Genomic DNA, 16037 nt, shown 5'->3' with positions numbered 1-16037 from the left:
ATAGGATAGATGAAAGTGAGGAGCCTGGCACAAGTAAGTGGAAACAATGCCAGGACTCAGCTTAAGGCCTCGTGGTCGCCAACCCACACTCCAAAGTTCAGAGCCCCTGAGGCCCCTTTTAGTCGCCTCTTACGACAGGCAGGGGATACCGTGTGTGTTATTCTACCGCCCCCACCCACAGGGGGATCAGTTAACTTAAATGCCCAGTTTCAAGCAGTGAAATTCTCTGTTAGCTCAAAATATGACAAGTGCATTAGGTGCAGAACTTCTGTATCTTGAATATTTCGAATATGATAGGCCCTTTCCAGAAAGAGTTAGAAACAGAAGAGCTGATTTTCATACAGTTGTTTCAGTTGCTTGATCGCACGTTAGCTGACGTCAGTATGCACATCGAATTCACTACAAATTTTCTGCCATGCGTCAATTTTAGCTTTGAGCATGCATCCATTAGTATTCTTACTTTCTTTAATAGGTTTACGGTGTTCTCTCCTGAAATTTTCGCCAGCCGGGTGGTAGGAGTGATTAGCCGGGCGGGAAATACTAGGTAAAAATTAATATGATCAAATTTCAGTTTATTCCCCTCAGTCCATTAACATAATGTCAGACTGCAAAATTGAACTATTTTAGTGTTATTATGACGAACAAGATGTAAGAGAATTTTGAACGTCTCGTGTTCTGCTTCTCGTTCATCACGTAACACGGGGGCTTACCGCTCGGTTGCTGTGGATTGCCATGCGGAATCTAGTGTTCCCATGTGGTTCCATGCTAATCCAGATATTGGTCACGCACGATATGACGTGATAGTCAAGACGAACATTTGAACTCGGAGGTAATTGATGCTATTATGCTGACAATAATGAATATTTATAATTTAAATGAACAGTTTTTCAGTATTTACATTTAATTAAAAACTCTCAATGACTCAAATATGTGTTAATGTTAGCCGTGCGGTCTCTAAAAACGGAAGGGCAGTTGCGCCAGTTAAAGAGGCCACAGGGTGAATACTGGCTATATGCTTGGAAATAACTTCCAAAAGTAGAGAAATTTGAACCACGCATTCTATTCTCGGTTTTTTCTTTCATACTGGGGAGAGAAACAGAAAATTCACGGCCAAGACAAACAGTTCGAATGAATGTTGACTTCCCGCACCTTGGTTTACAGCTGTATTAAAACAAAAGCGCATCGGAGCGTGCTCACAAACTGCATCGTACTGCCACGGCCTTCTAGATTTCCACTGATCGTGTTAGCTAACAGTTCCCAGGAAATGTTTGGATAAAAGCAAGAATCTTAACATGCTGCTAGATGTTTAACGCTATGTTAACAAACAGTGTTCTTTTAACTGAGATTGAATGATCCGGGCCATAGTATGATGGCTCGGTGCTGTAGTTTTTATTTAGATTGCTAGTTCCTTTACGTCGCACCGACACAGATAGGTCTTATGGTGACGATGGGATAGGAGTAAGAAGGAAGCGGCCGTGGCCTTAATGAAGGTACAGCCCCAGCATTTGCCTGGTGTGAAAATGGGAAACTACGGAAAACCATCTTCAGGGCTGCCGACAGTGGGGTTCGAACCTGTATTTAGATTGATGCTTTCATACGGCCCGCAATTATTGTATGCTTTTGTGCTTTTGCCGTATCAGAAAACAAGATAGAATTCTTTACGTTCCGCAGAGAACATTGCTTCCACATCTTTACGAGCAAGACTTCCCGATCAATGAAGTTTTGAATTTAAGAATGCTTTACCGTTGGTCTGTAGCAAGTGATACTGTAGGTCGTCACTAGATGGCTCACTATGTGCAAGCCATCCCTGTGGGTGGTGACAGTACCATATTAGCTCCAATTAGGATGTTTCTTGATCCATCGTTTGTGCGTTATGAATAAAACTGCAAAGTTATCAGACGAGAATCAGAGACCAATAGTGGTAGGAGAAATAAGTAAAGAATAAAGTTCAACGAAATACTGATTGAATAGAAGTTTTTTTTTTCAATTTGCTTTACGTCGCACCGACACAGATATGTCTTACGGCGACGATCGGATAGGAAAGGCCTGGGAATTGGAAGGAAGCGGCCGTGGCCTTAATTAAGGTACAGCCCCGGCATTTGCCTGGTGTGAAAATGGGAAACCACGGAAAACCATCTTCAGGGCTGCCGACAGTGGGGCTCGAACCCACTATCTCCCGATTACTGGATACTGGCCGCAATTAAGCGACTGCAGCTATCGAGCTCGGTGAATAGAAGAACAGAATAGAGCAGGAGATGGGAATAAACGTGTGAATCTAAGTACACCATAACTATCCTGGACTTAGATTGTAACAGTATTTTATACATATTGTTTTTCGAAATATTATTATTATTATTATTATGATGTTGGATTTTTGTGATTTTATTATTATTATTATTATTATGATTATTATTATTATTATTATTATTATTATTATTATTATTATTATTATTATTATTATTATTTGTATCAATTTAGGAAGGCTCGGCTTGTGCCGGTAACATAATGGGCTGACTCGGCCTAAGCAAGTATTCACACTCTTGATTATGAAACTACAGGTACATATATGTACAAATATTTACAACAGAAATAATTACAACATATACATTTATACAATAAATACAAACAACTTCAGACTTCTTATGCCCCCGTTTTGGGAATCTGTTCTTCAGTATTACTGGATTTCGCCCAGTGTGTCCCTAGCCTTCTAATCTGAAGGGGTTTATTTTTTCCTTTCTGATACGCAGCCTTGAGGCAAGTGTTTGACTCGATGTAGACACCTATGAGGGGCCGTGTCGAGTGTTGTCAGCCTTTGTGAGTTAGTATTGCTTGAGACGGTCCCGTTTACAGGTGTTCACAACGAATCAAACACTCGCCTCAAGGCTGCGTATAAGAAAGAAAACCGTTCGGATTAGAAGGCTAGGAACACAATAGAACGGAAATCAGGGCAGGAAATAATAATAATAATAATAATAATAATAATAATAATAATAATAATAATAATTTTTTGAAAGAACAACATGTATTTAAAATACTGTTACAAGATTATTTTGCAATTTTTGTACATGAAGATCTTAAATCATTTCCTTAATATTTTTACATTTTCATGTGTAACAATAACAAATCATGTCTCCATTGCTCTGGATTTTTTTAAAGAAATGCCTTCAACAGTGTTCGCAATATATTTTTTTCCGACAAAATATCGTTTGGCACTTGAGGGAATGGTATTTTATGCTCCTCGTTTTCAATATGTTAACAGACTTAGGCCCAGTTTATTCACTCTCAGTTTAAAGAACACTAACAATCTGATTGTTTACACGGCCTTAAAAATAAAACATGTTAAGTTTCTTGAATTTATCCAAACGTTTCTAGGAAAAAAAGTTATCTCTCACAAGAGTTACGTTCAGTGCAAATCTAGAAGGTAGTGGCAGAACTGTACAGTTATTGAGCGCGCTCTGTTTTGCTGTTGTTTGAGTACATCTGTAAATCAAGGCACGTTAAGTCAACATTAAGGGAATAGTCCAATACAATGTGGAAAAGTCAAGAATATTGGATTGCATGTTTCAAATTTCTCTTACCGGGCGAGTCGGCCGTGCGTGTAAAGGAGCGCGGCTGTGAGCTTGCATTCGGGAGATAGTGGGTTCGTATCTCACTCTCGGCAGCCCTGAATGTAACTTCCCTGCTTTCCCATTTACACACAAGGCAAATGGTGGGGCTGTACCTTAATTAAGGTCAAGGCCGCTTTCTTCCAATTCCTAGGGCTTTCCTATCCATCGTCGCCATAAGACCTATCTGTGTCGGTGCGACGTAAAGCAGCTAGCAAATTTCTCTTCTTTCGAGAGTAGTCTTCTTTTGGATATTATTTCTATACATTTGCTTATTATACGAAAATGATCATCTCAATGAATCTGTGCTGAATGCCAAAAGTGAGGCTTGGCAGAATATTTGTCGTAAATTTAACGTGCATACCGAGGTTAACGAACGTCCAATTAAGCAACCAAGACAGCTATACGAAAACACGAAAAGGAAGGTAATGAAAGAAAATGCCGATGACAGGGTGAGCAGGATACCGTGCAGAAGGAGGAATATACCAGCGTAAATTAACGAAGATGTCCATTAAAGAATGTTAACTTCGGTAATTATTTTTTTATAAAGTTCTCGAAATAACAGGTATGTAAATAACTTTAGATTTATGAACAGATTAGTTTTTAAAAACTGTAAATGTATCAAAACCTATGTTAAATTTATAATCATATTTGAAGTACAGTAGTGTTATTTGTAGTGCATACATTTGCATATTATCATAAGAATGATATTGACAAGTAAAAACTTTTATTGTACTGTTACAGGAGAAATAGAAACTAATATTGAAGAAATTTTGGTGCCAATAATGAAGTTCGAGGATTCCCAGAATATGGCACAATCTCATGTAAGTGTTTAACACAGTTGGCGTAAGAATGTTTTATGCATAGTAGAATCATGAAGTTGATGGGCTGGCCGTCTAGTGTCCCTGTGGTGCACTCTAGCGGAGAGTTTGCACCACAGGATGGTGCCGTCACTAGTCACTGCAAGGGGCAGTTGCGTGTTTACAGTAAAAACAGAACTACGGTCTGTGTTGTGAAGGGTAGTTGACTGTCAGGGGTGGTACTTTAGGATGTCGTAGTTTGAGCAACGGGCAAATTGCAAATTCTGCCAAAAATTAGGCACATCTGCTAGCGAAGTGTTTGAGATGATGAAGTTGAAATCAGCCGGATCATCACGACGGGAAAAAAGGCGAGAAAAGGCAGGTCAAAGGACTATGTGATCCTTGAACTGTCAGCGCCAGTCCACAAACATATTTTTTATGAACGTAGGTGTACACTGCGTTTCCTACACTGTAGGTGGCAGCCCAATAAGTTACTGAATGTAGTACATGAGTATACGCCGTGCTGCCTACACTGTAGATACCAGTACACGAACTTATTGACTGTAGTACGTACATAGATGTACACTGCGTTGCCTACACTGTAGGCGGCAGCCCAATAAGTTACTGAATGTACTACATGAGTATACGCCGTGCTGCCTACACTGTAGATACCAGTACACGAACTTATTGACTGTAGTACGTACATAGATGTACACTGCGTTGCCTACACTGTAGGCGGCAGCCCAATAAGTTACTGAATGTACTACATGAGTATACGCCGTGCTGCCTACACTGTAGATACCAGTACACGAACTTATTGACTGTAGTACGTACAGAGATGTACACTGTGTTGCCTACACTGTAGGCACCAGTCCAATAAGTTACTGAATGTAGTACATGAGTGTACGCCATGCTGCCCATACTGTAAGTGCCAGTACATGAATTTATTGACTATAGTAATGAAACTAATTACAGAAATTAAAAATTCATGTACACATAATTACAAATTTAAAAATTCACCAGCAGCGTGTTGGCCGGCAACGTGAATGAGGTGGTGGTTTTAGGCTACATTTCTAATATCTAGATAACGTACCAAAATCCTGGCTTCAATTCGTAACTTTTCTGCAGTTTTCATATGGAGTGGGGGCAAATGACGCTGACCGTTGGACGATGACCTTAAGCCTTGAGCAAACCCCTTGGTATCACTCGACAGAAGTAGTCTTCATACCAACACCGTGTTTCACCCTCTCCCTTCATCATCATCATAATCACCATCATCATCACTATCATCATCATCATCATCATCATCATCATCTTCATCTTCACCAGACATCCAGACACAGGCTGCCCATGGGTGTCAGTAAAGAAAGACCAGTATCAGACAGTTTCGGAGTCAACACAAATTCAAGTCTTACTGTCGTAGTAGATAATTTAATTTCTCCCTTAAAAACTAACGGCTTTTGTGAACGAAAGTTTTCAGAGAGAGATATAATCGAAGATTTATATCACTAGTAAATTGTAATTAAGTTTTAATTGTCTAATGACCACGTTCCAATGTTATTTTTTGACCGCTGATCGCGTTTCAATTTTAACACAACATGCACACATACGACTCGAAGGAGTTTTTCTGACATTTCTCACTCTACGAACTCTTTCATACATACAAATATTAACATTATAGACTGTTATGCCTTTCAGCGTTCAGTCTGCAAGCCTCTGAGAATTTACTAAACGTCGCCACAATCCTCGATTTCCAACTAGTGTTGTGGCCTCATTCAGTTCTATACCTCTTATCTTTAAATCGTTAGAAACCGAGTCTAACCATTGTCGTCTTGGTATCCCTCTAGTTCTCTTACCCTCCATAGCAGAGTCCATTATTCTCCTAGGTAACCTATCCTCCTCCATTCGCCTCACATGACCCCACCACCGAAGCCGGTTTATGCGTACAGCTTCATCCATCGAGTTTATTCCTAAATTAGCATTTATCTCCTCATTCCTATTACCCTCCTGCCATTGTTACCACCTGTTTGTACCAGCGATCATTCTTGCTACTTTCATGTCTGTTACTTCTAACTTATGAATAAGATATCCTGAGTCCACCCAGCTTTCGCCCCCGTAAAGCAAAGTTGGTCTGAAAACAGACCGATGTAAAGATAGTTTTGTCTGGCAGCTGACTTCCTTCTTACAGAATACTGCTGATAGCAACTGCGAGATCACTGCATTAGCTTTACTACAACTTGATTCAATATCACTTACTATATTACCATCCTGGGAGAACACACAACCTAAATACTTGAAATTATCGATCTGTTCTAGCTTTGTATCACCAATCTGACATTCAATTTTGTTGAGTTTCTTACATACTGACATTAATTTAGTCTTCGAGAGGCTAATTTTCATACCATACTCATTGCATGTATTTTCAAGTTCCAAATATTAGACTGCAGGCTTTCGGCACAATCTGCCATTAAGACCAAGTCGTCAGCATAGGCCAAACTGCTTACTACATTTCCACCTAACTGAATCCCTCCCTGCCATTTTATACCTCACAGCAGATGATCCATGAAAACTACGAACAGCAAAGGTGAAAGATAACAGCCTTGTCTAACCCCTGTAAGTACCCTGACCCAAGAACTCATTCTACCATCAATTCTCACTGAAGACCAATTGTCAACATAAATGCCTTTGATTGATTTTAATAATCTACTTTTAATTCCATAGTCCCCCCGTATAGTAAACATCTTTTCCCTCGGTACCCTGTCATATGCTTTCTCTAGATCTACGAAACATAAACACAACTGCCTATTCCTCTCGTTGCATTTTTCAGTTACCTGGCGCATACTGAAAATCTTATCCTGACAGCCTCTCTGTGGTCTGAAACTGCATTGGTTTTCATCCAACTTCCTCTCAACGACTGACCGCACCCTCCCTTCCAAGATGCCAGTGAATACTTTGCCTGGTATACTAATCAATGAAATACCTCGATAGTTGTTGCAATCCTTCCTGTTCCCTTGCTTATAGATAGGTGCAATTACTGCTTTTGTCCAATCTGAAGGTACCTTACCAACACTCCACGCTAATTTTACTACTCTATGAAGCAATTTCATCCCTGCCTTCTCACTATACTTCACCATTTCAGGTCTAATTTCATCTATTCCTGCTGCCTTATGACAATGGAGTTTATTTACCATCCTTTCCACTTCCTCAAGCATAATTTCACCAACATCATTTTTCTCCTCCCCATGAGATTGGCTGTTTGCAACACCACCAGGATGATTTCCTTTTACATTGAGAAGATGTTCAAAATATTCCCTCCACCTCTCCAATGATTCCCTGGGATCTATAATGAGTTCACCTGAATTACTCAGAACACTGTTCGTTTCCTTTCTCCCTCCCTTCCTAAGATTCTTTATTACTGTGCAGAAAGGTTTCCCTGCTGCTTGACCTAGCCTTTCCAGGTTATTACCAAAATCTTCCCAAGACTTCTTTCTGGATACAGCAACTATTTGTTTTGCTCTGTTTCTTTCATCTACGTAGAAATTCCTATCTGCCTCGGCCCTTGTTTGCAGCCATTTCTGATAACCCTTCTTTTTACGTTTACAGGCTGCTCTCACTTCATCATTCCACCAAGATGTTCGCCTTTTCCCATCTTCACACACAGTTGTTCAGAGGCATTCCCTGTTTCTACTAGAGCATCCCTGTATGCCACCCATTCACTTTCTATATCCCGAACCTCCTTATTGTCTACTGTTCGAAACTTCTCACTAATCATATCCATGTAGTTCTGTCTAATTTCCTCGTCCTGGAGATTTTCTACCCTTATTCGTTTGCAGACAGATTTCACTTTCTCTACCCCAGGCCTAGAGATACAGATCAGATAGTGGTCTGTATCATCGAAAAATCCCCGAAAAACTCGTACATTTCTAACAGATTTCCTGAATTCGAAGTCGGTTAAGATACAGTCTATTATGGATCTGGTACCTCTAGCCTCCCATGTGTAGCGGTGAATAGTCTTATGCTTGAAGAATGTATTCGTAACAGCTAAACCCATACTAGCACAAAAGTCCAGCAAACGCTTCCCATTCCAATTGGCTTCCATATCTTCCCCACATTTACCAATCACCCTTTTGTATCCTTCAATTCTATTCCCAACTCTCGCATTGAAATCGCCCATTAGCACTATTCTATCCTTGCTGTTGACCCTGACCACGATGTCACTCAATGCTTCATAAAACTTGTCAACTTAATCCTCATCTGCACCCTCACATGGTGAATACATGGACACAATTCTTGTCCTAATTCCTCCAACTGACAAATCTACCCACATCATTCGCTCATTTACGTGCCTAACGGAAACTATGTTGCGTGCAATGGTATTCCTGATAAAGAGCCCGACCTCAGACTCTGCCCTTCCCTGTCTAACACCCGTCAAGTACACTTTATAATCTCCTATCTCTTCCTCATTATCTCCCCTTACCCGAATATCACTTACTCCTAGCACATCCAGATGCATCTTCTTTGCTGACTCAGCCAGTTCTACCTTCTTTCTTCCACAAGCCCCATTAATATTGATAGCTGCCCATCGAATTCCATTTCGTTCGCCAAGTTGTTTCCAAGGAGTCCCTCGCCTGTCAAATGGGAGTGGGACTCCGTTACTCCCATAGGTCCGAGGCTTGCTTAACATGTTCTGAGCTCGGTAAATTCATGAAGCAGGATGCTACCCTACTTGCACATAGTCCAAGTGAGGATCTCTCCTCTAACGGGTTATGGACTACCGGTGAATTGTATAGTCCTTGCCGCCTGAGCACAAGGAGAGCCATGACTCAGAATATGGCCGAGATGCCCACTCCCATTCCATAGCAACTGGTATCCCGACTCTCAGGACCACTTACTAGGCCACTCAGCCGTTGCCCATGGTTCACGAACTAGGACGTGACTACAGTAACCCACAAACTCTTACAGGAATGAAATTTGTTTTCGCTTATTGGATGACTATTTGCTTTTGGAACAATACACTAGTACGCTAATAATTCGGATTAATCTATTTTTTATATCAAAACTTTCCTGTAGAACTCGAATGTTGCTGCGATGGCAAAGAACACCGAATAAAAATAGAACGTGCTACTAGGGCTTGCATTCGGGTTCGAACCCCGCTGTCGACACCCCTGAAGATGATCATTTAGTTTCCCCACTTTTACACCAAGAAAATGCTTTGACTGTACCTTAATTAAGTTCACGGTCGCTCCTTTCTCAATGTAGCTCTTTGCCATCCCATCGTCGCTATATGTGTAGGAGCGACATAAAGCTAATTGTAAAAATAAATATCCGCTACACAGCTCGAAATCATGGATGTGGGTTTAGGCTTAGAAAACGATATAATGAGAACAGATTCTTTGGCTGTACACCTCTTAGTAGCCTCTTACGGCATGCAGCGTCACATCCTTTAAATCTATATCACTGCGGACGGGATTGGAACGGAATCCAAGCTTTTGGTGTGTGATTTACTGTTAAAAATTATATACCACCACCTCTCCCGTATAGCTAAAATTCTGATGGTGATATATTTTCCACCTTCGGGAATCGAACCAGCTAACTGCGGTGTCGTGTCTTACCTTAACGATTCTGACTTCCAGGCGGGAGTAGCTCTATTCAGCTGCACCGCCAATGTATTTTTGTCACATAATACCAACCCTCCTGTCACTCTTTAATTTTTGACAGTACCGGAAGTCGAACCCGGATCTCCAAGTACGGTAGGTTATGCTACGGAGGCGGGATGAGAGGCTTTATTGGTAGACAGTTGGATATCTGAGCCCAATTTGGTAGATTTGATCCGGACATAGTCCGATATCATTTGAAAGGGCTCAAATACAACAGCTTCGAGCCCCACTGTCGGCAGCCCTGAAGATAGTTTTCCGTGGCCTCCGATTTTCACACCAGGCAAATGCGGGGACTGTACCTTAATTAAGGCCACGGCCGCTTCCTTCCACTTCCTAGGCCTTTACTATCCCATCGTCGCCATAAGCCATATTTGTGTCGGTGCGACGTAAAGCAAGTAGCAAAAAATACAACAGCTTCGTGCGGATAGATCCATGGGCGCGTAAAAGAACTCTGGTGAGAACAATTCCGGCCCCTCGGCAGCTCCGAAGAACGCAAATGTAGTTGGTGGGAAGTAGAACTAGTAATAATAATAATGTACCGTTTTCATCGTCCTGATAACGGAATAAATTATGTCATACGGCGTTAAAATTTGCCATACACGGTAATGAGATCACAGAGATTATGTAATTGAGCCATACATCTAAAAAGAACGAATGTATTAAGTTAAATAGGCCGTGATTTCATAATATATATAAAATACGGACGCATAAAATCAAGGAGGCCATGAATGTGACGGCAAAGATGTTCATCTGGCGAATCAAGTATAAATCATAAAGCATAAAGGAGCCATGCGGCCGTGATAAAAAATAATAGAAAGTTTTTAAAATTGTTAAAAACGTGAGTGAACAATAAAAAAATTTACGCAAAAAACTTCGAAGCAAGTTCATCCACGAAGAAAATAGTCTTCGCGGGAAGAAGAAGGGAGATATATACAGAGAAAGAGCTAAAGATCCAGCACATTGAACATTTTTTTAAAAGTTACGCCGATATCCAACCTAATATCGAGGCGGATAAGCAGAAGAAATTGAGTAATATTTGGACAGTAGTCGGAATACAAACTGTAGGTCGTCGCGAAATACCAAAACAAATTAGACCTCTCATATGCTGAATGTCTGAATGAAAAAATAAGAGCTAATTCGATAACTTACTTGTTAAAGTCTGTTACGAAAAAACCATAATCTAGCTTCTATGTAGTATATTTTGAAGGCTATGTTCGTGACATTAATGACGATGCTGGAAATGTTTCTTTCACATGTGACTAACTGCTACAACATGAGAGGCTAAGACGGAGATGGGGCTGACTTTCCAATGTAGACCGCCCAGCTGTTCCTTCTAGCCCAAGTCTGGAATATACCGCCTGATGATGACGTAACGGATGTTGGAGGCTATCTACGCAGCCCTAAGATGACAACATCGGAGCCTAACCCAGTCATTTAACGTCGGCAGTTGCAAGTTCAGTCCAAAGAATTATTTTATATTCTTGAAATTTATGTATCGTAGACGTAGTATATAAATACTTGCAGTAAACATTGGTGTGTAGCTTGTTACAAAGTTCTTCATGATGAAATCTCAGTCGATACTGTCTTCGCAATGAGATTATCCTAGTGGATTTATCATCACGGAAGTAGGTATTTTTCAAATGTATATAATCAATGTCATGATGTAGGAATGCTTAAAGTTAAACAAGGAGAGATTTCAAATGATGTTTTCAACCATTATGGAAATAAAACGACGTACTCAATGTGATATATTTCAGACGTAACGTTTTAAAGAAGATAATTAATTTCTGAGTTGTTTAGACTTGGTTACTATTACGCTGCGACTACATGTGAGTAAATATTAACTTATTTTGTTTATACATGTGTTTCTTTTACAGAATAACGTGATCATGTATATTACAAGTGAAATTTAACCCAGAAATGCACCGCTGTAGTAAATTAACGATATGTTGAGATGATTTGCCGCCTAGATGGAAGTGATTAATGTTTATGTAGGAGAGTAAAGTCTTGAACGACGTGTTGAGGAGGTTATACGTACAATTATTCGTTGAGATATATTTATGGTCATGAATGACGCGATTTTATAATGTTTAATGTTGATATATGGAGAGATAGGTATACGTATGAATCTGTGGTAGTAAATACGATGTGTTACTAACCATTAATAACATTTAACGTATGCGGCATGATTTTAAAATGGTAATGCAAGATATGTTGGTTAAGGATACATGTATACAATGAAACACGTCGCAGAATTCGTATATTGGTAATAGTCAACTGTCTTTAGATTAGAATCTCCAAATAAGGAATAAATAAGGGTAAACTTGTTGTCTTCTTGGAGAATATGTCAACGTTGAAATGAATGTTATTTGATGTTTGGTCTCAAGGGTATATTTTAATGGATAAAGCGACTTCATAATTTAAATCTCTACCACAATTAAATAAATAATGTTACTAAATATATTCCTACGAATTTTATGGCACTTGATTGGACATAGGTGCAACCATAAATCATGATAGATATAATTTCTGATAGAATTACGATAATAACTGATCATTATATGATACCTACATTTAATTTTAGGATGTAATATGATTATTTTTACCAAATGACATGGTCAAACTGACCAATATTTTTCATTTAATGATCGATATATGTTCGAAATAGCCATTTTGAGCTATTATATATGGAAATTACTTGCAACTGCTGATGTTGCAATTTTGGAAGATACGCATTTTGTTTAGTGACAAAATATGAATTCAATATCAACGAAAATAAGCATAAAAAACAAGCATATTTACTTTGCATTTTCTAAGGCTTAAGGACTTTGACTTTTTTAACCAATGTTAACTGATCTGCTTATCAATTCATTGTCATTTTTAATATGAGATATTTAATTTCAAAAAATATCTGACTACATTCTCATCAAATATGACTGGTACCTACGACTTAAGTGATTATGAGAATTTTTCTTTGTTTTTATGTTGCGGATAACAAGTATTTAGCAAGAGGATTAATTGAATCTGATCGTAGATTGTTTAGGTTTATATTTTTCAACAAAAAGAAGAGAAAGGTGATTGATGTAAATGACTGTTATCATATTTTCTTTCATGATTCTAGAATCATGAATAAAATTGTAGATTTATACAATTAAGAGGTTATTATTGAAAATAGGCTGATATGATTATAGCAGATAAGATGATTTTGAATTAATTAAAAAAATATATTTTTTTAATCTCTTGAATGAATGGACATGAACAACTTAACATCGATTCCGACGGATGGATGGTATTGCTGGTAAATTATTAGAACGAAATGCAGGTTCACAGTTGACCTCACGTTAAAAATACTATTTACAGATGCATTTTAGTAATCCCTGAGAGGTGTCGCGTGGCAATTTGGAAACTATTTCGATGACAAATGTGATATGTGAAATGAAGATTGCGGCGTTACTTAATTTTTTTATGGCGCGGTCACTGGTTTATTCACTGATTAATAGAAGCAAGTATAGCTACCGACACTAAGCATCGTTTTCATAAATGCATTGATCCATTCTACTGATCCGAAAGGATGATAGTCGGAGGAGGGGTAATTAGCCGGAGCATTTGATAGGTCGCCCATGATGGTGCAAGAAAATTATTTCCCGCAGGATGGTGCAATAATAATAATAATAATAATAATTGTACCGGGCGGTACACCTCCACTCCGCTAATTTAAAATGTGCGCCAGTTGAAACTCCTCTGCTGGAGGAACTCTGAACTTTATCTACGCTATTAATTCTCTACTTTCTCAGAAGATGTCACCACGTGGAAAATTTTGAGTTTTTGAACTGTGTCATTTTTGATGTGGTTTTGTTTCACTTGAAGTAAGAAGTGTGAACTTTCTCTTCTAGAGGACACTACTGAAGATCAACAATAGTGCAACCTAGTGAGGAGTCAAAGAACTATTTTTTTGGAGAAAATTTAATTTCAAGAGTTTGTTCTTTGTTAAATTTCTTTCTGTCATTGTTTAAGTTGGCTGTATACCCCTCTCTTTTCCCCTTGTTTTGTATTGAACCAATCCCGAATTTCTTTAATTAATTTCTGACCAATCAGGGGTATCTTCCCCCAACTTGAATCTGTTGCGGGGTCCTATCCAATAAAAACGTTGAGGGAGGGTGTTTTCATTCCCCTAACGCCTAGAACCATCCGCGAGAGGATATAAACTGCTGATTTTAGGGTCTCCGGGCCACTTCTGTTCCATCTTTCAGTGTATTAAGTACTTAGCAGGAGGCGGGAAGCGCCTCTTTCTTCGGCAGCGGTCAACAATAAGTAATGGCCGATTAATAAATTCATTCTTTTCTTGCTCAGCAGTTTAACTCTCGGGGCGGGTGCGAAGCGTTCTACCATGTAACCTTTTCCTAAAATGTAACTACTCTTTTCCTCTATTCTCTTGTAAAGCTACATTCTGGGATAGAGAGTGCTAACCCTCTCGAGCTCCCACTCATATTGTTTTGAGGTGAACTTATTTTTCTCAACCTATTCTTCGATAACGTAAAACAAATTGTTCTTTTCTAAGTCACCTCTGTAGTATGGGATTAGCCCTTGCATCAGTGGCCTAAGAGCCAAAGTAGGTCTTAAAATCAAAGTGTATTAGGAGTGCAAGCTCGCCTCCTGTCAAATTGTTTTAGAGGTCATTTAATTAACCTGCTTTTCATTTAATAGACCTCAGTAGATTGGGTATTTTACCCCTGTGTTTATGTCCGTTGAGGACAACTTGAAGGTGGAGTTTGGTGTGGCCTGGGAGAGGCTTAAATTAAAGAGCGAGTGGCTCTTTTGGAAACGGAGTGTTGTGTGCCTCGAGGAGGCTTTACTGTGTAATTTGGAGCAAGTGCTCCAGGGTTTGATTGGGGTCTTCTGCCCCTTTGTTAAAATTTGTATATCGGAAAGTTGGGCTAGTTGCTCAAGAATTGTGAACTCAGGGCTCGAAGCCCAAACTCTGTAACCCCTGTAATTGTACATTTCAAATTGTGTTTCGGCTACTAAGTACCTGTTCTTTGTTATTACTTAATATTGAAAAGAAAATATAACCTTGTTAAATTTTACATTAACTTTGATTCCGTAGTTTGAGACCCATTCACGCCCGCACCTTCTTACACCTCTACCTACCACCAAAACGCGGTAACAATAATAATAATAATAATAATAATAATAATAATAATAATAATAATAATAATAATAATAATAATAATAATAATAATTTCGTGTGGCTATTTTTAGCCGAGTGCAGCCCTTGTAAGGCAGACCCTCCGATGAGGGTGGGAGGCATCTGCCATGTGTAGGTAACTGCGTGTTATTGTGGTGGAAGATAGTGTTATATGTGGTGTGTAAGTTGCAGGGATGTTGGGGACAGCACAAACACCCAGCCCCCGGGCCACTGGAATTAAGCAATGAAGGTTAAAATCCTCGACCCGGCCGGGAATCGAACCCGGGACCCTCTGAACCGAAGGCCAGTACGCTAACCATTCAGCCAACGAGTCGGACATAATAATAATAATAATAATAATAATAATAATAATAATAATAATAATAATAATAATAGTTCCCTCGGGATTAGACAATTTAGCCAATACAGAGAGGGCTCAAAAATTCAGAGGGCATTTAGACTAACAGGGAGCACACGAATAATCGAGTAAGGTCACGTGATGCTAAATTGAAGTATTAAAAACAGTTGTCATGCCGAAAGCATCAAAAACACGATCTTTAGGTCATTCTAAAATTGCGGATATTCTTAGGAAACATTTTCGGGTCCATACAAGAAAATAGATTTTGGATCAAAAGGCTGACTGCAGACTTCTATAGTTACACATATAGATTCATCGACACTGTTCGGAAGAGACGTTGGAAATTTATTTGTACAGTTATACTTAGTACGGAAAACAAACACTCACAAGAAGATTTAATTAAATAACTTCCAAAAGAGGATAATAAATTGG

The 16037-nt window shown here is 39.2% G+C and overlaps 1 long non-coding RNA gene across 1 annotated transcript in view; it reads left to right on the top strand.

Moving 5' to 3' along the window:
* The first annotated feature begins 4270 nt into the window (after positions 1-4270).
* Positions 4271-16037, top strand: part of LOC137499042 (uncharacterized) — an 88433-nt gene continuing 76666 nt past the window's right edge. The window contains exon 1 of the long non-coding RNA XR_011017987.1: positions 4271-4429. This is a non-coding gene — a long non-coding RNA (uncharacterized lncRNA). The remainder of the gene's footprint in view (positions 4430-16037) is intronic.

The sequence above is a fragment of the Anabrus simplex genome, chromosome 3, assembly GCF_040414725.1.
Source record: "Anabrus simplex isolate iqAnaSimp1 chromosome 3, ASM4041472v1, whole genome shotgun sequence".
Taxonomy (NCBI): Eukaryota; Metazoa; Arthropoda; class Insecta; order Orthoptera; family Tettigoniidae; genus Anabrus; species Anabrus simplex.
This window is presented reverse-complemented; position numbering and strand designations above follow the sequence as displayed.